Here is a 23,367-nt window from a genome sequence, read left to right as displayed (position 1 = left end):
ATTGAAAGAAAAGTGGGGTATGAAAAACAATCCTAAGAACTTTAAGACTGCATACTCTGAGACAAGGGCGTATTCATAGGGATATTATTTCGTTAACTGTCACAGGATAGTGGAAGTGAAGGCCATCAGGGATAAAAATAGAAAGAAAAATGGCTTACATGTGGGTTATTAGGTGGCTGCAGCATGGTGACAGACCTTTTGACACAGGTCTTAGACTAATTCATTTGTCTTTCTCGGAGAACAAATGAAAACTATCAGTTGATTAGCCTAGTGAAGGAGGTTCCAGGAGATGGTCTGAGAAATGCCATCTCGCTTTGGCTACATCTGATTCTGTTGTCTCCTCCTGCACTATAGTTTCTGTGAACTACGTATCCTTCAACAACTGGACTGATTGATGAATATGTTAAGACAAATAACTCGAACTGTCCCCAGTGGCAGAACTTTCTTTGCACTAGCACAGCTCTGTTGGGCAGATCCTGAGATAAAGCCTGAGGTACTGATAAGCCAGGCCAAAATGGCTTAAACTGCTACAACAGAAGCTCCAAATCCTTGACTTGGACCTGAAACAGATTGCTAAGGACATATTAAAGGAACCTATTCAGTCATCAATGTTCTCTTCTTTCTGGCAGCCATACTTGTGAATAACTTTCTTCCCCTGCTTTCAGCAACTGAGTGTCACTTTGGTTTCTGGGAAAGGTGTCCTTGAAGGTCCATTAGGACTCCTCAGAGTCAGCAGCTTCCCTCTAGCTCCATATCAATAATGCACAGCATATCACATGTAAATTTCAGTTCAAGGCTGAAACAGACTTAACTATGATCTTGACATTGCCGCCTACTGTCTAGACAAATAGAATAGTCACCAAACTTTCTTATTTGTTTCATTTCACACCTATAAAATAAGAAAATAATCCCTAATTATCTGGAAAATCATAACCCAGTTTCTACATATTCTCTGTTAGTCAAAGTCCATTTAAAAATACATTTAAATTTTTTATCTAAAACAATAGAGAAGTTTGTAGCAGTTAGAAACTCAAATTTTCTCACATAAGTGAAAATGTAAATTTAATTGTTCGGTACAGGCTGTTAACTTTTTCAAAAGCTTTACTTATTTTATTTGATGTGTGAATATTTGCATCCATGTATATACACCACTGTATAAATGCCTGCGTCCCATGGAGGTCAGATGAGGTTGGACCCTCTAGAACTGGAGTTACAGAATATTGTAAGACACTACCTGGGTGTTAGGAACCAAAGTGGATCTTCTGCAAGCGGACGGAGTGCTCTGAGGCACTGAGATATATCCCCTTCTGTATAGGGATTTGTTATTATAAACATAGGCAATATTAGCCAAAATCTATATACAAAGAATGTACATCTTTCTAAGATTTTGTAGAGAACACTGAGCTGAGGAAACATAGCACTTTGAGATGGACTCTAGAGTAGACCCTCATGGATCTCTGATGTCTGCATTCTAGATAGATAAATAAACCCATGATACATTTCTAGATGAATAAACCAATGTTTTATTTCTACATGAATAAGCCCATGTTACATTTCTAGATGAATAAACTCATGTTACATTTCTAGATGAATTAACCCATATTACTTTTCTGCAGGTTTTGCCACATCTGTGCATGAATTTATGGATGAGTTTGGGAGATGATTTCCTTATTTCTATTATTTCTTGGATGATATAATGTAATATTTGCTCAAATTATCACATATGAATAGCCTTGATATGAACACAAGAGTTCTGAAATCATTCACTGACCTTTAAGCAATGTTGGTAAGCAACCACAAATTATAATGAACTGAACTTGATAGAATTATCTGAATTCATTTTCTTTCTTATTACTATTAGTAATTTCATTTCATTTATCTGTAATATAGAAAAATATTATAGCTATATATAACATATATATATACATATATATGGATATTTTACCAGTATTTGGTGGTAAAGGAAATGTGAGTATACAAATCAGTTATGTCTTCTGTCTTCTGTGGAAATCCACTTCTTCCTCATCTGTGACTCAAGGGGAATGTCCACTCCCAAATGTCACACTCACTGGGGCACTGTGATATCACAGAGACCTCTGCCCCACGGTAAAGCAGCTGTTCTGGGAACTTGCCAACAGAAGTGGTGGCCTGACAAAGTCTGTCAACAGGAGGACTTCACAACATCCTCAGATTCCTACCACACCTGCTTTCTCTTTCACATTCAGCAGATCCCATGGGACATTGCCATGTATGAAAGGCCAAGAAAGGTGACATATGTGTGAACATATGGTACTGCCCTCCTGGGGTAAATGTACATGAAAGCATATGGTGCTGCCCTCTTCCTCTTCAGCAAACACAGGAAGGCCTTTGCCATGGTTACATTGTTTATTTTTCCATATGGTTGAAATTGTCCATGAAAATGGATAATTTGCATAAATTTTGCTTCAGAATTCTTTCTACATATGAGTAAAAATTTAGCTAAGGTTTAGCACAGTTGCCATTGCTTTGTAAGAAATGCATGTAAATTGTGTATGTTTTGTATACATATAAATTTTCTACATAGATTCAATTATACACATTTAAAACACAGTCTAAATTATCTATTGCTAAGAGAGTGCATAAAAATCACATGGCAAAATTATCCTTTAAGCCTTTTTTCTTGTGTTTAAAAAGTTTTATTTGGGCACACACAACAAAATACTTTTCCATTTATCATTCTTTTCTTATAGCTCTACATTTTTCATCTTTTTTAATTCTCTTCACCTTCTTCCTTATCTTTTTTGAGTAAATCTTTTTTTGAGTAAGAGTCTTAGAAAGATCCGTCAGCTTCTGTTTTCTGAGGGCTGGGATGAAAGGCCTATGCCAGTATACCGGGCTGTTTCTTCATCTTCATGAATAAACTGATGCCTAAAGTGCCACTTTACTTTTCTTTGGAACCAGTTCTCTCAGAAAGCTTTATATCATAAGAGCATGTGAGTCTTCTAGGATCCTCCAGGAAACATATTTTTGTAATTGTTTGTATTTAGATCCTTGACACTACTAAATGTAACATACAAACATCATGAGGAAGAGAGTACACTTAGTTTTTTATTGTAGCATGCATACAAACTGAGTAAAGAAATATATGCATGTAAGTAAGATGTCCAAAAGAATGGGAAACAGATCTTTATGGACAACAATAAGAATGGGATATTTTGCTATAGGAAAAATATTTCTTTACTCTTTGCTAAAATGCTAGTTGGGCGTGGTGATTATAAAAAATTAAAGAGGAATTTCTGTGTTCTGGTTTATCATGTAAAGAGAAAGATGTACAGAAGTGAGAGCTACTGTCTCCTCCAAAGTTCACCTGGAGGTTAGACCTCAGCGAGACTGGCCATTAGATGAAAAGTCTTGAGAGATCTTCCCTCGGGTATTTCCCTAATACCCTTTTCTAAAAATGATAACAGAGGAAGGAAGGAAGAGAGGAAGGCATGGAGGGGGAGGGAAAGAGAGAGAGGGAGGGAGGGAGGAAGGGAGGGAGGGAGGGAGGAAGGGAAGAAGGAAAGAAAGGCTGGAGGGAACAAGATAGGTCCCTTGTCTTTCTGCTTCTGCTGCAAAGGATGCACAATGAAGGCCTTCACTAGACATGCAATGTGCCAGTACTTTCACCTGGATCAGTATTTTCACACTTGGCCTCTAGCACTTGGAAATAAATTGGAAGAAGATGTCCTTATATGAAACTCTCTGAATGAAAACACATGTGAATATATTTTTTTCTACACAGGGTATACCCACAGAAAGTTACATTAGCAAAGAAAGACTTTAGCAACCAATTGGTTAGGGTGACCTATTTGTTTTAAGAATAAAAACAGCCTTCAAGTGCTTCCATCCAATAGGATCAGGAACAAAATGGCTGTGGTGCCAAGGATGTGAACAGAAAATACTCCAAGCATAGGGACTTTCATTTATAAACAGAGGTGTCTATGGTAGGCATCAAGTGTCTAATTTGTAAGCCGCAGAGATAAATATTGGTCTGACCAGGCATTGTTTTCTTAGATGATCAGTCAATTACTTGGTAGCTGATTGATTATGTTGGATCACTTCCATCATTTAAAGATGGTGTTTTAATCTTTTAGGAAACGTATAGTTTTGCCTTCATTGCATATAGGTACCACGTGTAGAGTTTTGGAATGTTCCTTCAGTCTCATGGTGGTATATAGCATTGTTTATAACCAAGGAACTCAGTACAAACCTAAGACACTCAGCATCAGTTTCACACTTATGCTTTTTTTGGTCTTAATTATGGTTTCTATTGCTGAGATGAAATACAAAGACCAAAAGTAATTTGGGAAAGAAAGGATTTTCTGTTTTTTTTTTGTTTTTGATTTATGTTTTTGCTTTTGCTTATACTTCTGCATCATATTGTTCATCGTTGAAGGAGTTAAGGGCAGGAACTCAAGACAAGAACCTGGAGGCAAGAGTTGATACAGAAGCCATGGAGACCTGCTTCTTGTTGGCTTGCTCAGCCTGATTTCTTATAGAACTCAGAATCAAGAGTGCACAGTGGTGACCAAAATGGACCAAACTCTCTCATTAATCAGTAGTTAAGAAAACATTCTGCTTATTTCCAGTCTTCAACTCAATTTTATGGACACATCTTCTCAACTGAAGTTCCCTCTTCTCAGATGATTCGAGCTGTGATAAGTTGATATAAAAACTAGGTAGCAGTATTCATTGTGCACATATCGAGGCACTTGACTGAAAAAATGGAGAATTGCATTTTGATGTTGCAGTTATGATAGTAATTCAACGTCAGGGTGTACCAAAGGCTGTGTGCACTTAGCTTTCCAATACCTGGTCCTGTCTCTCTCACAGTGTAGCTTAATGAATCAGAGAACTAAGGTTGCAAACAAAAAAAGTAACACTTCCCATTGTCTCTAGTTTCCTACTACCGTGTCTAATTTTGATTTTCTCTGAGTTTTACTTGGCTAGACTTAAGGTCTTAGTTTTAGAGGGTGAAATTCCAACAAGAAATCCCAGTAATGATTCCACTGAACATAAGGTAAGTCTTTCCCTAGCCACTTTGGCCTCCTGATGTATCTGTACCACCAAAAACTAAGAAGGAAGTTGCAGTGTTGGCTGAAGGGCTGACTACTGATAGGAAACTGGACTGCTACTCAATAGTGTTCATAGAATATAAAAGAGCCCTGGACTGAATTCCTGACATCACTCTGCCCTGTGATTGTAGCCAACCTGAAGCTTCAGCAACCCAGCTCCAGACAGGACTGCAAATGTCCAGAGTCTTTAATAATAAAGGGTTTTGTCACCCTATCAGGTAAAGAATCATAGCTATCTGAGGTATTTCCTAAAAGGAAAGGGACTATAGAATCCACAGTAGGAAAGTTCTCCTTATAAAGAGCAATTGGTCATGTAACCATTTACAGACATGAGGACATCAACTGCTGTATGTATTGCATCTATTTTGCTAAGCACACAGCATGTTATCACATATTAAATAAATATCTATTTTCATTTTAGCATATCTTTTGGCATGCATATGTATAATATGTACTGAATTTATACCAGTATATACATATTATTAACTTACACCATAGTAATTTGGTTGTAGGATCTTAGACAAACACAAAATTCAGTAAGGTCTTCAACTCTTTTCTTTTAGGGAGATTAATGTCATTTTGGTTCCAAAGAGCAGAGTTATATCATAGCACAACAGGGACCTTATTGTCTTTATTTAAATATTAAGTATAGTGTAAGGGAATTCACACTCTCAAACTGATAGATTAGGCTTGCAATGCCTAAATATAAATTTCAGCACATCTAGATTAGATATGTTCATACAGTTTCTAAAGCATATTTCTGGGTGTATCTCCTAGGGTAGTTCTGCAAGATATTTGCTTTTCACTCAATGTACTGAAGATTCTTCTTGGTGCACGTGGATGCCATTGTGACGGGATTCAGCCTGCCCTGAGACTGCCAGCACCATAGTCCCTTTCTCCGCTCACGGGGTTAGATAGGCCTGGACCTGTTTACAACTACTTCTGGTGATCTGCACACAACTAGCCTAGGTCAGAGTACTGTGCACTGCATCTCCCATCACAGTAGGAGCAAGATCAGCCAGAGACCGCCAGCATCTATGTCCCATTCTCCACCCATGGGACAGGTGTGCATAACTTCCGGTGCCCTGAACAGAACCAATGGAGACCTGGGGACTGCACACTGCGGATCCCTTCCTGACAGGGTCCATCCTACCCAAAGATTGCCAAGGCCCTGGTACTAGGAAGCCTCCATCCACACAAGTGGAAATCCACCAGAGTATTGGACCGGCTCATACCCACTGGAGAGGAACCATGGTCACACACCCACCAGGAGAGGAAGAGACTCTTTCACCCACTGGAAGAAATGATGGGAAGGAGACAATATAAAAACACACCCAGCAACAGAAAAACCAATATGATACCACCTGAGTCTAGAGACTCTACACCCAGGGGACCTGAACAGCCCAGTGCAGATGAAGCAGATGAGAAAAACCTTAAAAACAACTTCATGAAAATGATAGAGGCCCTCAAAGAGGATATGAAAAGGTCCCTTAAAGAAATGGAAGAAAAAACAAACCAGAAATGCAAGAAATGGAAGAACAACAAACCAAAATATCCAACAAATGCACGAGAGAGAGGAAAAGGCAAAGCAAAAATTGAAAGAAACAGTTCAAACAATGAAAGGGTTGAAAGCTGAAATAGAGACAATAATAAAATAAGCACACTCTGACGGAATGCTGGAAATAGGAAAGCTGGGCAAATAGTCAGGTACTACAGATGCAAGCATAACCAACAGAATACAAGACATGGAGGAGATAATCTCAAGTGTTGAAGACACTCAAGGGGAAATAGAAGAAAATCTTAAGTTCAACAAATCCCTAACACAAAATGTCCAGGAAATATGGGACACTGTGAAAAGACCAAGCCTAAGAATAATAAGTATGGAAGAAGGAGAAAAAACCCACCTCAAAGGGACAGAAAGCATATTCAACAAAATCACAGAAGAAAACTTTCCAAACCTAAAGAAAGATATGCCAATGAAGGTACAAGAAGCTTACAGAATACAAAATAGAGTGGATCACAAAAAAGTCCCATTGACACATAATAATCAAGATCCCAAACATACAGAATAAAGAAAGAATATTAAGACCAGCTAAAGAAAAAGGTCCAATAACATACAAAGGCAAGCCTATTAAAATTACACCTTATTTCTCCATGGAAACTCTGAAAGCCAGAAGGTCCTGGATAGACATTCTACCAACACTAACTTTCTCAAAAATCGACCACATGCTCAGCTACATATCAAACCTCAACAGGTACAAAAAATTGGAATAGCTTCATGTACTTAATCAGACCACCATGTGTTAAAGCTAGAATTCAACAACAAACACAAATTGCAGAAATCACACTAACTCTGGAAATTGAACACTGTGCCCCTGCACTATGCCTGTGTCAAAGAAGAAATAAAAGAAGATATTAAAGACTTACTAGAATTCATTGAGAATGAAGACATAACACACCCAAAGTGATGGGGGAACTTTGAAAGCAGTGCTAAGAGGAAAGTTCATAGCACTAACTGCCCACATGAAGAAACTGGAGAATAGTCACACTAGAGAATTAACATCATAACTGAAAGCCCTAGTACACAAAGAAGCAAACTCACCCTAGAGGAGTAGATTCCATGAAATTATCAAATTGCAGGCAGAAATCAATAAAGTAGAAGCAAGGAAAAAAACAAAGAATCAATGTAATGAAGAGTTGCTTCTTTGAGAAAATAAACAATATAGACAAACCTTTATCCAAACCTACCAAACAACAGAATGTGCACAGGCAAATTAACAAAATCAGAAATGAAAAGGGGGTCATAACAATGGACACTGAGGAAATCCAGAGAATTGTCAGATTATATTTTGAAAGCCTGTACTCCACAAAATTTGAAAATTTGAAGAAAATGGAAAATTTTCTGGATAGATATTGCTTGCCAAAATTAAACCAAGAGCAGGTAAGCAATTTAAATAGACCTATAACACCTAAGGAAATAGAATCAGTCATCAAAAATTTCCCAACCAAAAGAAACACATGTCCAGATGGCCACAATGCAGAATTCTACCAGAAGTTCAAAGAACAGCTTATACAAATTTTCCTTCCATGCAACAGAAACAGGAGGGTCTTTGCCAAATTCTTTTTATGAGGCTTCAATAACCTTGATACCCATGCCACACAAAAACACCACTAATAAAGAGAACTTTAGACCAACATCCATCAAGAACATTGATGCAAAAATACTCAATAAAATATTGGCAAATCAGATCCAAGAGAACATCAGAAAACTCATCCACCATGATCAAGTAGGTTTCATCCCAGGCGTGCAGGGTTGGTTCAACATATGAAACTCCATCAATGTAATCCACCATATAAACAGCCTGAGAAACAAAAATCTCATGATCATCTCACTAGATGCTGAAAAATCCTTTGACAAAATCCAACACCCTTTCATGATAAAGGTGTTGGAGAGATCCAGAATTACAGGAACTTACCTAAACATAATAAAAGCTATATACAGCAATCCAACAGCCAACATCAAACTAAATGGACAGAAACTCTATGCAATTCTTCTAAAATCAGGAGCAAAACAAGGCTGTCTACTCTCTCCATGCCTTTTCAATACTTTCCTTGAATTTCTAGCTAGAGCAACAAGACAATAAAAGGAGATCAAGGGGATAAGAATTGGAAAGGAAGAGGTCAACATTTCACTATTTGCCTAAGATATGATACTTTATGTAAATGACCCAAAAAAACTCTACCAGGGAACTCATACAGCTGATAAATACCTTCAGCAAAGTGGCAGGATACAATATCTACTCAAGAAAATCAGTAGCCTTCTATATACAGACATCACACTTTACAATAGCCACAAACAACATAAAATACCTTGGGGTAATGATAACCAAACAAGTGAAAGAATTGTATCACAAGAACTTTGAGTATTTAAAGAAAGAAATTAAAAAAGACAGAAGAAAATGGAAAGATCTCCCATGCTCTTGATAGGTAGGATCAACATAGTAAAAATGGCAATATAACAAAAGCAATATACACATTTAATGCAATCTTCATTAAAATCCGAGCACAATTCTTCACAGACCTTGAAAGAACAATTCTCAACTTAATATGAAAAAACAAAAGACCCAGGAGAGCCAAAACAACCCTGTTCAGCAAGGCAACATCCAGAGACATCACCATTCCTGACTTCAAGCTGTATTACAGAGTTATAGTCCTGAAAACAGCTTGGTATTGACACAAAAATAGACAGATATACCAATGGAATTGAAATGAACACCCCAAAATTAACCCATACACATATGAACCCCTAATCTTTGGCAAAGAAGCTAAAATATACAATGGAAAAAAGAAAGCATTTTCAACAAATTGTGCTGGCATAACTGGAGGCTGACATGTAGAAAACTGCATATAGATCCATGTATATTGGCATGCACAAAACTTAAATCCAAATGGATCAATGACCTCAATATAAATCCAGCCACATGAAACCTGTTAGAAAAGAAAGTGGGAGGTACACTTGAATGAATTGGTACAGGAGTATGCTTCCTGAACATAACTCCATTAACACAGACACTAAGATCGATAATTAGTAAATGAGACACAGTCAGCAAGACAAAAAGGCAACCCACAGAATGGGAAAAAATATTTACTAACCCCACATCTGACTGAGGGCTAATCTCCAAAATTTACAAAGAACTCAAGTAGCAAGTCTTCAAAATACCAATTATCCGATTAAAACATGGGGTAAAGAACTAAATAGAGAATTCTCAATAGAGGAATATAAAATGGCTGAGAGTGATCAAAATTCCTAACAATCAGGGAAATGCAAATCAAAACAATTCTGAGACATCATCTTACTCATGTCAGAATGACTAAAATCAAAAACACCAATGACAGTTTATGCAAGAGAGGATGTGGAGAGAGGGAAACACTCCTTCACTACTGATGGGAGTGTCAACTCGTACAGCCACTTTGGAAATCAGTTTGGAGATTCCTCAGGAAAATGGGAATAAGTCTACCACAAGACCCAGCAATTCCACTCTTAGTCATATACCCAAAAGATGCACATTCATACAACAAGGACATCTGTTCCACTATGTTCATAGCAGCATTATTTGTAATAGCCAGAACCTGAAAGCAACCCAGATGCCCCTCAACTGAAGAGTGGATTGAGAAAATGTGGTACATTTACACAATGGAGTACTATTCAGAAGAAAAAAAAACAATGGAATCTTGAAATTTGCAGGCAAATGGATGGCACTAGAAGAAGCCATCCTGAGTAAGGTAACCCAATCACAAAAATACTAACATGATATGTACTCACTCTTATGTGGATTTTAGACATGAATTAGGGGAATGCCAGCCTACAATCCCAGGGCCAGAGAGTCTGGGAAATAGAACCTTTATCCAGTAACTGATGGAAGCAGTAGCAGATACCCACAGCTGAACACTGAATTGAACTCCTGGAATCCAGTGACAGATGGGAGAACTGATGAGCTAAGGAGATAAGACTGGGCTCGTTTAATCCATAGAGACAGTTGACTTGAACAAGGGGGAGCTCTTGGACCCCAGACTCATGACTGGGTGGACAGCATGGGACTGATCCAGACACCCTGAATGTGGCTGTCAGTGAGGAGGCCTAGGTAATCTATGGGGCCTTGGGTAGTAGTTATCCCTTTCATACAAATGTACTTTGGCTGCCTATCCCATGATGAGGGATGCTCTCAGTCTGGACTCTAGGGGGAGGGTGTAGGTCCTGCCCTAGATAAAATGACAGACTCTGGAGATCCTTCATGGAGGGCTTCACCCTCCCTGGGATAGGAATTTAGACTGGGTGGGGGACTGGGGGCCCTGGTGGGGAGGCCGGGGAAGAAGGGGAGGGAGAGGGAGCTGGGATTGACATGTGAAACAAGCTTGTTTGTAACTTAAATTTTAAAAAAAGGAAGGATAATAAAGAAGATTCTTCTCACCTAATGTGACAAGAGCTATTCAATCATCTGTGAATCTAGATAGAACTAAAAGGCAAATAAAGATAAATTCATATTTATTCTTTTTCTCACCATCATTCCCTCTCTTCCTCCCACCCTTTCTAAACTCTGATTACTTCCCTTTAGCCATTAGAATACCAGTTTCTTCAATTTTAAACTTCAGGACACACCCCAGCAAATACTCAGTTTCTCAGGAATGATTATAATTGTATGCCTTCAGATTCCATGGTTCTGAGGGCTTGAGACATGGACAGCGACTGTGATGGTATTGGCTTCTTCCCTTTTCACTTTACAGGTGGCTCATAGTAGGCCCCTCAGTCTTCATAATCACAGTCAGTTTTCTCACTAAATCCTATCAAATATCTAGCTACCAATTTATCTACCATCTGTCTACAACCTATCCTTCCATTCCCTAGCTTTAATCTCTACCTAACTTGATAGTGTTTTTTAAACATTAAATTTATGACTTCAAGTACTGGAAATATTATAAGAAACTATGGTAAGAACTCTGGTTTTTTCTTTTAGTTTTTTTCTTCTGATTCTTACATTTGTTCTTCTAACTTATATGGGAAATTTCATTCATTATTGTCAATTCAGTAGTCATCACAAGTTTGAAAATTCTATTTTGAACAAGATTGCAGCTTTGATTTTTTTGTGTTCTTGCTTTGTTTTCTTTTGGACTTGACAATTTGAATTCATATGCTATCTTTCAACCCAGGGTGCTCCCACTTGATGAATGTGAATATCAGGCAACATAAAACTACTTAGATATACACTTATGACAGGGATTTGACAGCTTGCTGCCTCCTTATTGGCCTTTCACAGGACTCTTAAAGTACCACATCTAAGCAGAATATCATTTCCCATTTGTATTCATTTACTCTTGCCCCAGACCTAACTTAGTTGACTCAAAATGGCTTAGTATCTCTTTAACATACAACTATGTCCTTTTTAGTAGCCATTTCATTTCTAAATAATGTTTAAGTGGTCTTTATCTTTGGCCTGCTGCCTGGGATAACCGCAAAGCCAGACAGAGAACATCACAATATTCTCTGGCAGGGTTTCTGAAGTAAATCACAAATGTCTGCATGCTAAAGCCTCCATAGTGTTCTTTTGTTGTTCATGTTGGAACAACTCTCCAGGGAGTAGACCTCTGTTCCTGAGGTCTTTGTAATAGCACTTTCAAGCACACACAGGCAGTTCGTATAGTCCTTACTGACTTTCCCTTTGTAGCTGAGTCTCATAATGGACTTGTTCTTTTCTGAGCTGGCTCTGAGCTCAATTGCAAAACACATCGAGTTTATCTTGGGAACACCAGGCCTCTTGTTTTTAAATTGGGCTTCTGCCACTGTGGAATACAGTCTCCCCGTTTCGCCCCCCTCCCTCTGTCTCCTCTTCCCACCTCCCACCCTTCATTCTTTGCCCCTTATTATTCATCATACCCTGCCTTTTGGAAAATAGCTCTCCTATCATTCCTGTTTTTTTTTAATAGTCCATTTAATTGAACCTAATGTGATTTTGAGGCCCCTTGCATTTGAAGCGGTATCTCTAGTGTACACAAATGGCTTTGTTCTGTGCTGTGGAGCTGGCATATTAGAAGAGTCAATGGCAGAAAAAAAGCAACCAAAGGAAGGCTTCTGAATGCCCTATTAAATGCATCACTGTTGAAGCACTATTTGTCTTTATTTCAGGAATACGGTGGTCATTTTGCCTAGGTAGTCTGAGATAGTGTCTTTTTACGCAATAACTTTTTGTCTATTCACAGCAACAATCCCCAAATTTTAGTGGGAAAACTTTCTTAGCAGAGTAAATTATTGTTAAAAGTACAGATACTAGGCTGGGAACACAGCTTAGTTGTAGAGCATTTAGGTAATATGTGTAAAGTTCTAGGTTCAATTGCTAGAGCCAATAAAAGGAAGGAAGGAGATAAGAAGGGAGGAAGAGAGGGAGGGAGGGGAAAGAAGGAAGGAAGGAAGGAAGGAAGGAAGGAAGGAAGGAAGGAAGGAAGGAAGGAAGGAAGGAAGGAAGAAGGAGGAAGAGAGAACATATTGGGAAAGGAGCTGATCAGTTTTAGTCCTGACTCAAGCCCTCAAGGCATGCAGTGTCTGGCAAGCTCTTTAACTTCCCTAAGTAAAGTTTCCTTGTCCACAGACAAACAAATATTTAGTCCCTTTGTGAGTTCTCTCGGGACTAACTATGATATTTCACAAAATCACTTGGTGTACTACTTTATGAAGTGCTTAACAGTAGCATTATTATAGATCTTCTTTCCTATTGTGTATGTTAGTGAACTTCAGCATCCTTTGGAAAACAAATATCAAATATTCAATTAACACAGGTTGCTTTCAATTAATTCTCACTGTGAGAAATAACAGACATTCCCCTCTTCTGTGTTTACTGTTTTCATAATACAATGCTGTTGGTTCTGTGTTTACATTTTACAAAATGGATATGTTACAAAGATGATGCTATTTCAAAGACACCAAGTAACTTCACTCAAATAATTGTAGGGAATCTCAAAAAACTGGATGTCTGGATAGATCTCACAAATGAATACATGTATTTACAATTTGGATTTTGTAAGAAATTCAAGCCTTCCTTAAGGGAACTCTGCCTAAAAGAGAAGAGTCTTCATTACATGATATAACTGATTAAGGTCTAATGGTTCACTAAATACAGATATTATGAACCCAATCCAATATTCCCTTTGGTGTAATACTTTCTCATTTCAGTTTTCAATTTCTCAGACTTGCACCTTAGACAAGAGACTATGGCTTTGCTCCTCAGGGCTTACAGCAAAACTCTTTTCCAGGGTATACTCTTACAACTTCACTACCAAAGAGTAGCTCAGTAAAGGAAGAACTTCAAGAGGAGAAGGAAAATGAGTGTCCTTGTTTGACCTTTATTGCTCAGCTGGATTAGTCTTTATCTTTCTCTGAAAGTTTGCATGCTTTCCTTTTGCCTTTCCATTTTTGCTTTTATCGCTTTTGTAATTTCCACTTAGTACTTCTTATACCCTAGGTTTCTCTGCTGAGGCATCTTAACTTTTTGCAATAATTTAAAGGACATTTGATTGTTTTGGTTGCATATTCTGACTGCTTTTCCTGTAGTACTGGTTATCTAACCTTAGAGGGTCTCATATACACCAGATAAATGAGCTGCATCCTGAGACTTTAGCAAGTTTTAATTTCTGAGACAGTGACCTGCTAAGTTATTCAGACTGGATTTGAACTCACTATTTATGCCAAATAGGCATTGAACTTGTGATCTTTCTGCCTCAGGCTTTAGAGTAGGTTGGATTATAGTCCTGAATTCCATTAATATCCTTCCTGGAAAACTCTAGTATATTTATGACACTTGTTTAGAGTTTCTGTCAGATAATGATTAATTAGAGCCTCATACTCTTGTGGTACTGTATATTGCCATTTCTTTCTTGAGTAGTGATTTATCTGGGATTTAGTATGATGAATAGCTTTTAGGAAGACATTTTTGGGATGATGCTCTTAGATTCTGTTTCTCTTGTTCAAGCAGGATGCCACACCCTGAACTCTTGGGGGAGGGTCTAGGCCCTGCCCTGGATGAAAAGACAGACTATGGACACCCCCATGGAGGGCCTCACCCTCCCTGGAGAAATGAGGGGATATTGAGGGAGTTGGGGGAGGGGAGGGAAAGGGAGAGGGACCTGGAACTGACTTGTGAACCAACCATATTTCTAATCTAAATTTAAACTTAAAAATAAAAAAAACATTTAATAATAAAAAAAGAAAGAAAGAGGCCATGAATTTGAGAGGGAGCTGGGAGGAACTGGGAAGGAGGAATAAAAAAAAAAAAACAGAATACAATCTAAACAGAGCTTTTTTAAATTTGAACACAATAGTCAGAGAAGTGTTAATTCATGTAAAGAAAAGTTTTCCCTTAGAAAAGCTGAACAAAGCAGAGATGACTTGGTCGGTAAAGTGCTTGCTGGGCAAGCATGAAGGCCCGAGTTCAGATCTCCAGCATCCACATAAAATTCCAGCAACGACTGATGATGTGGTGACTGGTATAGTTCTAGAACTTGTTAACTAGATAATTTGGCCAAGTAAGGTTTCAGTGGCTAGATGATGTAGATAACAAGTGAGTTTAGGTTTCAGTGAAGAGATCTTGTCTCAAAAATCACATTGGAGAATAACAGAGAAGGTTAAACATTGTCAACATCTGCCTTCCACACACACATACACACTAATACACGATTGCATATATTTGCATATGGGTGTGCAGGTGAATCATTTTATACACACACATACATTTATATGTATATATATATATGTATAATAAACATCACTCCATAAGATAAGATTGGGATATATTTTCTCTCTTTATCCAGTTGACTTTCTTAGATGTTTTAGATATCAACTCCCTACCAGCTATATGGTTTGCTAATATTTTCTTGCAGTCATCACTCTATTCTTTATCCTTCTTTACTGTGCAGAGATTTGAGTTTGATTATAGCTCCCTTTGAAAACATTAATTACATTATATAATGGTTATTGAAAAGTTAGCATGTTCCAATTCTCATTCTTAGTACTATTAGCTGTAAATGGTTTTTATCCCTCCACAGACATATTGAGTTTCCTAATATCACATAAGGCATTTTGGCAGTTAACACTGATGCCATAGAAATGTTTATCCAGAGTCTGACAGCACTGGAAATCAAATATATGACAGGTATTTTCTTATTATTTCAGTGTAAGTAGTACACCAAGTAATATTTATGGTGTCCCACATATGATTCATTGCACATTATTTGAGAGATATGTAGAAAAATCCTTAAAAGGTATTATTTTAGTTCATTTTTAACTAAGTTTTAATGGCAAATTAACAGAATTATTGCTAGGATATCATATTGGTTTGTGAATTAAGTTTAATATTTAAGCACAAAGGGAAATTTTAACTACAAAGAAATAGAAATGTTCTGCCAATAATAGATAAATGCTATCATCATAAATTATCTCTATTAGTTTTCTAGCTGCAGGAGATTTCTATATAACATATGTATAGTATTATGAGAAGAAGGAAAAACTGAATCACAAAGATAGAATCATTTTTCTTTCAATAGCCCACTAGACATTTTGGTAGATATTTTCAGGAAGTACAGTGAGGATCTGAGAAGAAGTTGTAAAAGAAACCAATCATTCCTAAATTGTGCGTTGGCACTTTTGGTGTGCATTTTACTGTTTTAAATAAGCATAAACAAAATCTCTCAACTGATTGAAGCCTTTACTTTAAATGTTATAAATCTGCAGAATGTCAACTTTTTAGGCTGTTTTTCAATTCCCACAATGATGTAGCAAATGCCATTATGAAATAAGTTCTACAGCTACAACTGTAATTAAACATACAGTTTGGATATGAATAAATGAAATTAAAGAAACAGCCTAATTTCATGAATAGTAATCATGTTGACCTCCTTCATTGTAGAGTATTAATTAATTTATTCATTTCTGTCACAGTGGAATTCTCAGTAGAGATGTGTATAACTTAAAAGACAAGGTCATTACATAAGCCAGTGCTACAGTTGTTGAAGAGCTAACATGTGATAACAAGTTTTGAATAACATTGTCATTAACCTCAACTGCTATTGTGTTATAATAATGAATATTGTTAGATAACCTTAGATATTATACAAAATGGAGTAATTTTTTCCTTTTTGCCTCACCTTTGATGAGATGTTGATTGGCATAATATTGTTCAGGTCTTGTGTACATATTTATAATGCCAGTGATTTCATGAATATCATGATTATGTAATATTCAGAAAATGTATGATTTTCTGAGCATCCCCCAATCTCCAAGTTCTTACAATCCTTCTGATTCCTCCTCTGCAATAGTCTCTGAGCTGGGAAGAGATTAATGCAGTGATCCCATTTAGAAATGAGTGCTCTACTATCAATACCTTTAATTGTCTCCAGTTCTAGCAGAGTATAAGAGTTCACTATTCTATAGATTCTGTATATATGTCTCATAATTAATGTTACTATTCGTTAAAGAATAGATTTATGGTACTTGAAATAGATCTCAACTCCATAGACTATATTTTCAATTCCCCTTATTAAGGTTTTAGATGTGTATATAGACCTATATAATATGAACAAATTATTATGTGATATACATAATACATAGTCAGTTAAGTATATGATGTTAATTTATTATATAAAATAGATGTTAATACATATAAGAACTAAATTAAAATGTAAGTTAATGTTGTTTCAGAGCCCACAGATGAATTTTGACTTAGTCACATATTTAAGGAGATAACAAAAGACACCAAATAATGAGACCAACATGGCCACAAATCACATAACCAATAGCATCATTCCATCATCTCTAGTTGAAGCAATCTTTGAGTATTTAAATGAATTTAGTTATACATAATAAATACATGTTTTTCATACACATAACAGTGAAAGGTAAATAGCCTACCTTTCTTTAAGAGTGCAAGAAAACTCAATTAAAAAGGTTTCCCAAACATAGTTCATACTGAATAAAAGTCAGTGTTCAGATTTTATAAGAATCCACATTCATAACGAAATATATCTAGGTAAATCACATAACCATTTGTTTCCTTAAATGGGTGGAAGGGGAAATGAACAAACTGAATATGTGAAAAATGCATTTGGCCGGTCATCTGGTAAAAGAGCATTTCCTAATGGACAGTGATTACAAACGGGCCAGCTTCCAGTGGCATTATCACATGCAACGCCAGATACTGTATTACCTGGACAAAATGATGACTTGCCCAGAGAAATTATGATGGAACAATAATATTTTATGCTTAGTTATCATTACAGAGTAATTAAGTTCTTAGCAGTAGGAGATTTAAAACATTAAAAAATCACTATGAAAATGCAGATGCAAACATCTTGTCTTTTTTTAGGTAGGCAGCCCTTTATGACAGGAAGCAAAGATAGGATGTTGTGAATGCTGTGTTTTGCCTGCCTTTGTATTTTAGTCCTTCAATATAGCGGCATTTATCCAAAGACTTGTTCTGTTATTGAAGGGTAATGGTGGGAACCAACTTAAGAACATGTAAAATGCAAGATTTTTTATCAATGCAAAGCTATTAATTTAACCAACCCTTCCTGTAATAATATTGAGACAGACTGTCTGCCTGTTTCTACATTATAGCTAGCTTTGCAATCTGTGTAGAATTTAATGAGGTGTGTGATTTTTGTGAATTTATTGATTCAGAGAGACCCAAAGATTTTAATACTATAGAAGATTTCATATTTTTAAACTTTCATTTATATTACATAAAGACAATAATATTTTAGTGCTGGCTATTAGACTCTCTGTGCAGCTCTTATTATACATGAACTGTTTCCTCTAACTGTACATTTAAAATATTTTGGAGCATTGTACATTTTAATGTTTTATTAAATCTCCTCCATAACTCTGTCTGTCTCCAGATATCTAAGGGTTTTGGTTACTTTCTAGGTTTCTGTGTTGTATCATTGAAAACTTGGAGAGTTGTGTTTATAGCCTTATCTTATTTTAGGTATTGAAGATCAAATGTTTTTATACTCTACAATGTTAAGCCAACTCCTCAGGAAGATGTGCCCAGTTGCCTAGAACAAATAATTATTCTCACAGTGTTCCAGTATTCTAAGATGTTGAGTGGAGTATTAAAATGGGTTTTATGAATTAATGTGTTGTAATTTGAAAACTACATGTAAAGTACTGCATCTCATAGGCATGGTGTATCATTGTGAGTTATTTAATCACATATGAAGTAATGCTGTAGATACTTGCTCTACTTTATAGTAGTATTTGGACCATATGAGGATGAGAGCTGTGGTGTTTGCATACTGGAAAAACTCTAGTTTTAAGAATTTCACCAAAACCACCCAAATAAAGGTTTTTTTGTGGAATTCAATGATGCATCAAATAAATGATTCCTAAATTCAGTCTTATAGTCTTCCAAAGAGACATAGGACACTGTCTTCCAACATACTCTAGAAGAATCCCTTGTAAAAGATGTTGCTATAAGTTAAAGGCAGAACTGAAACAAACTTGGTTTTACTTACATTTTAAAGAGATGGATTTTGGGTAAAATGTGATTCTATGGGAAAAATTAACCTGGATAAAGATAGAAAATCCCAGTGTTTAAGTGGTTTTAAAACCATTGTATTAACAAATATTAATACATATCTTAATTCCTTAAATATCCATAATTTATAAACTAGAATACATAATCTAGAATAGATGCTTTGTTACAGGAGTGTAGCGAGCTATAAATATTACATGTATGTAGTGGAGAGCAGATAAACTTCATGTTTGTTTCTATAACCAAGCATTTCCTTCTATTTCATATTGACTCAGCATAATCAATAACTTTTAATATATGACCATGACTCATGCATTTTAAAACCCAGAGAAAATGTCTAGACTTTATTCTTTATGCATCCTGAAGCACACTTTCCAATTACTTAGGTATACTTTTTTCCCTCATACAAATTATATTTCTTTTTCGTTAATGAGCATTCAGTCAGTGAACTCATTATCATACACTCTGCCAGGAAATGCCAGGAATTTTAAGTTGCCTAGCTATCTCTTTGGACACCCATAGGTTATTATTCATGATGGCTACACACATGTACTGTGGATATTGTATCAAAGTCTTCTAAAATTTTGTTTGAATGATATGAAAACGGACCTTTGGAAATCCAGGCATGGTGTGTGTATAAGGCTGTTAGAGTTCAAGGCATGTTTCATGGAGGAGGTGTCCTGTTACTGTTCTGGCAATCAAAAAGACCATGACATGTAAAGCAGTTGTCATTAACCTCTTGCCACCACCTACTGAGAGATCCAGTAAAGTATTGCTTCTCAGAAAGACTATCAAAAAACATAAGGGGAAAGCAATATCCTCACTGGCTTTCTTTCTGTTCTGTCTAAAAAATATGAGCAAGTATACAGGGATATATTATTAAATCATGTACGTAAGAACACTAGGGACTGGCTTCAGTATCCCTATACTCACTGGTAAGAAGTCCTGAGGTTTTGCACTACAGAAGCATTGGGAGAAAATCAATTGCTTCTGTTAACTGGAGCAGGTATAAATGGTTTAGGAGCCAAGATATTCCATCTCTGCCTTGCCTGTTGTCTTATGTTAATATTGAATATTTCTCTTCTTTTCTAGACTTTTTAAATTTAATTAGAAACAATCCTATTTTACATATCAATTCCACTTCTCTCTCCCTCCCATCCCTCCTTCTTGTTTTCTCCACCTTCAATGCCATCACCCTGCTGTGGGCCACCAGCGTCTGTAGCTTCAATCACTCCCTTGCACACTTCCATACTTCCTCCTTTCCGTACGCTTAACAATTCTTGTTTGTTCTCCATGGCTTTCAAGAAGAGCAAACCTTTTGGCTTTTTAAAATATAGTTTTCTTTTTGTTTACTTTTCCAAAAAATAATTTTACTTCTCCTAGAGTTTTTTGAGCTCTAAACTAAAGGAAGTTTAGTTCACCAAACCTTGCATAGTCTATCCAACTCTTTAGGCCCTCTTGATTCGTTTCAATGAATCAATGTGTATTTGATTCTTCAGACTCAGGCTGATACCACAGATGCCAGTTTTCCTAGAGAGCACTATCTTAAAGAACTTGCAGCCACCTAGGATTTGTCTTTATTCCAGTGTTCTTGTTTTATTCTGATGGCTCACATTTCACTGGACCTACTTCCATCAATGAATACAAGTAGACAACATTTCTTCTATTGTAGTATTTTATTTTTATATTTTTGCACTTAAGATGAACATTCTTCAAGGGCCACAATTGCCTTGTATATATTTATCCCAGATTATTATAATATGTGTCTAAGACACATTTGAATAAATAAATAAATGTATTGGCCATGTAATCTACCTACTTTAGATTTATTATCTTCTCTCTTTTTGGTTGTACAACTCAAGGCTTATGGAGTCCAAATAAATTCTCTACAATCAGAGAGCTGGGAAGTGAAAAAATATGACAAATTTTAGAGTAGTTGACTTGACCACAAAGATACTATGAAAGTGCAAGAACCCCAAATCCAAAGCTGTCTTCTATTAAGTCAAAGGCTCTACTTGTCCCTTCATAAAAGCTGTGTCTCAATGCACCAAAGGGCGAGAAGAGTACATATGATAGGGTTTTGTTAGATAAAATAAGTGAGTAGAGCATGCAACCATTGAGTTTATAATAAAAATATGTTATTATTCTAATTATTACCTCCTTACCTGCTTCTAGGAAAGCAAATATCGGGGGCAAATATATAGACCTCCTGGGATACCAATAATGAAATTCAAAGTTCATCAGAATTTAATAGAGCACGAAGTCATTTCCTAATAATATGAAAGACAAGAGAAGTTGTATCATGAAATCCTATACACATTGGAGAGTTTTTATTTGACATTTATAGGAAATTACTGCAGAGAAATAATACTAATATAGAGAATCCTCAAAGGAAATGTGTTATGTTATTGTAACTTTACTCCCATAGATGAACTGACAAAAACAAAATTAGGCTAAATTTACCTGGGGGAACACCAGGGGAGGCCATTGGAATAATATTGTACACTGAAGTCTCAAAGAAAACCATCTATGGCAGCCTTGAACTTTTTTTGAATGCCAGCTAGTCTAGTCTTTATTCTTGATATATTTTCATTAAGAGGATAGAGGAATATATATATATATATATGCCTATATATATGTATGTATATATATAAAGAAACCATAAAAATCACATATATATGTATATATATATGTATGCATTTTTATGGTTTCTTTATTTAAATTAGAAACATGCATGCTTTAAATGACAATCCCAGCTCACCCCTTGTCCCTCCACCAGTACCCCCTCCAAGCCCAATCCCCACATCATTCCCCAGGGAGGGTGAGGCCCTCCTTGCAAGGATCTCCAGAGTCTGTCATTACATCCAGGGCATGACCTAGGCCCTTCCCCATGTGTCCAGGCTGAAAGAGCATCCCTCCATGTGGAATAGAATTCCGAAATCCCTCCGAAATTCATTCATATGCCATGATAAACACTGATCTACCACTCAAGGCCCCAGCGATTTCTGTGGCCTCAATTACACTACATTCATGGAGTCTGGATCTCTTGATCAGTCCCCTGTTGGCCTCTCAGCTACCAGTCTGGTGTTCAAGAGCTCCCCCTTGTCCAGTCAGCTGCTTTGTGAGTTTCACCAGCACGGTCTTGACCCCTGTGCTCATCACTCCTCCATCTCTGTCACTGGGTTCCAGGGGTTCAGTTCAGTGTTTAGCTGTGAGTATCTGTCTCTGCTTCCATCAGTCACCGGATGAAGGCTCTAGGATGGCATCTAAGGTATCAACCTTATAATCAGGTAGGGTCTATTAATGTAGTCTCTCAGCTATTGCTTAGTTTTCCAGTTGGTGTTATCCTTGTAGATCTCTGGAAATCTCACTAGTGTCAGCTCTTTCCTCGAAGCTATATTGACTCCATCTATTATGGTATCTCTCATCCTACTCTCCTCTATCCTTACCCTGACTCAACCTTCCTGCTCCCCCATGCAGATGGATCAAAGACCTCAACATAAATCAAACTACACTGAACCTGTTTGAAGAGAAAGTGGGAGGTACCTTTCAATGAATTGGTACAGGAGACAGCTTCCTGAATATAACACCACTAGCACAAACACTGAGATCAGCAATTAATAAATGGGACCTCCTGAAACTGAGTAGCTTCTGTAGGGCAAAGGTCATAGTCAGCAAGACAAAAAGGCAACCCACAGATTGGGAAAAGATATTCACTAACCCCACATCTGACAGAGGGCTTATCTCCAAAATTTACAAAGAACTCAAGAAGCTACTCTCCAAAACATCAAAGGACCCAATTAAACAATGGGGGATTGAACTAAATAGAGAATTCTCAATAGAGGAGTCTAAAATTATTGAGAGACACTTAAGAAAGTGCTCAACATCCTTAGCCATTAGAGAAATGCGAATCAAAACAACCCTGAGATAACATCTTACTCCTGTCACAATGACTAAAATCAAAAACACCAATGACCTTTTATGCTGGAGAGGATGTAGAGAAAGGAGAACACTCATCTATTGCTGGTGGGAGTACAAACTCATACAGTCACTTTGGAAATCAGTATGGAAATTCCTCAGGAAAGTGGGAATCAGTCTACCACAAGACCCAGGAATTCTACTCTAATGCCCATTCATACAACAAGGATGTCTGTTCCACTATGTTCATAGCAGCATTATTTGTAGTATCTAGATTCTGG

Source organism: Mesocricetus auratus, unplaced genomic scaffold, assembly GCF_017639785.1.
Source record: "Mesocricetus auratus isolate SY011 unplaced genomic scaffold, BCM_Maur_2.0 Super-Scaffold_15014, whole genome shotgun sequence".
Lineage (NCBI taxonomy): Eukaryota > Metazoa > Chordata > Mammalia > Rodentia > Cricetidae > Mesocricetus > Mesocricetus auratus.
Note: the sequence above shows the minus strand (reverse complement) of the source record.